Below are 508 nucleotides of genomic sequence, written 5' to 3' on the forward strand. Positions count from 1 at the left end.
ATCGTAATGATGTAGATAGGTAAGTATAAATTATAGAAAAAGGTAATAGTCGATAAGTAAAGATAGATTTTGTATTCTGTTGCTTTTTCTCAGTTTTTTAGTTATTGAATTTATCTTTTTTTTTGTATTTTTATCTTTTCATGGCTAGTGTCTTTAGTTGTCTTTATTTTTCTCGTGTTTTGTTTCTTTGTTCTATTTACATCATACGTTTTTATTACGATGGTGTGGAGTTTATATGTTTGTATCTGTTTCTCGTTTATTTCATTTTATTTATTTTTTTATTTATTGTATATTGTGTTCGTGATGTTCTTATCTGTTTTTATTTGTTTTTGATTTATATCCAAGTTTATAATTTGTTCTCTGTGAAGTTTATGATTTTTTTTTATTATTGTTTAAGTAAAATTTCTTATTTTTTTATGTATTGGTTCATTTTGTTGTTTTCTGTATGCAAATCTGACCATATTATCTAGTTTTATTTTTATTTTTTATTATTAATGGGATTATCTGC

The 508-nt window shown here is 22.6% G+C and overlaps 1 protein-coding gene across 1 annotated transcript in view; it reads left to right on the forward strand.

The window, feature by feature from the left end:
- Nucleotides 1-508, forward strand: part of LOC119591906 (ankyrin repeat and sterile alpha motif domain-containing protein 1B-like) — a gene marked incomplete in the record, with an annotated part of 115155 nt that overhangs the window by 105201 nt on the left and 9446 nt on the right.

Source organism: Penaeus monodon, chromosome 29 (genome assembly GCF_015228065.2).
Source record: "Penaeus monodon isolate SGIC_2016 chromosome 29, NSTDA_Pmon_1, whole genome shotgun sequence".
In the NCBI taxonomy this organism is placed as follows: domain Eukaryota; kingdom Metazoa; phylum Arthropoda; class Malacostraca; order Decapoda; family Penaeidae; genus Penaeus; species Penaeus monodon.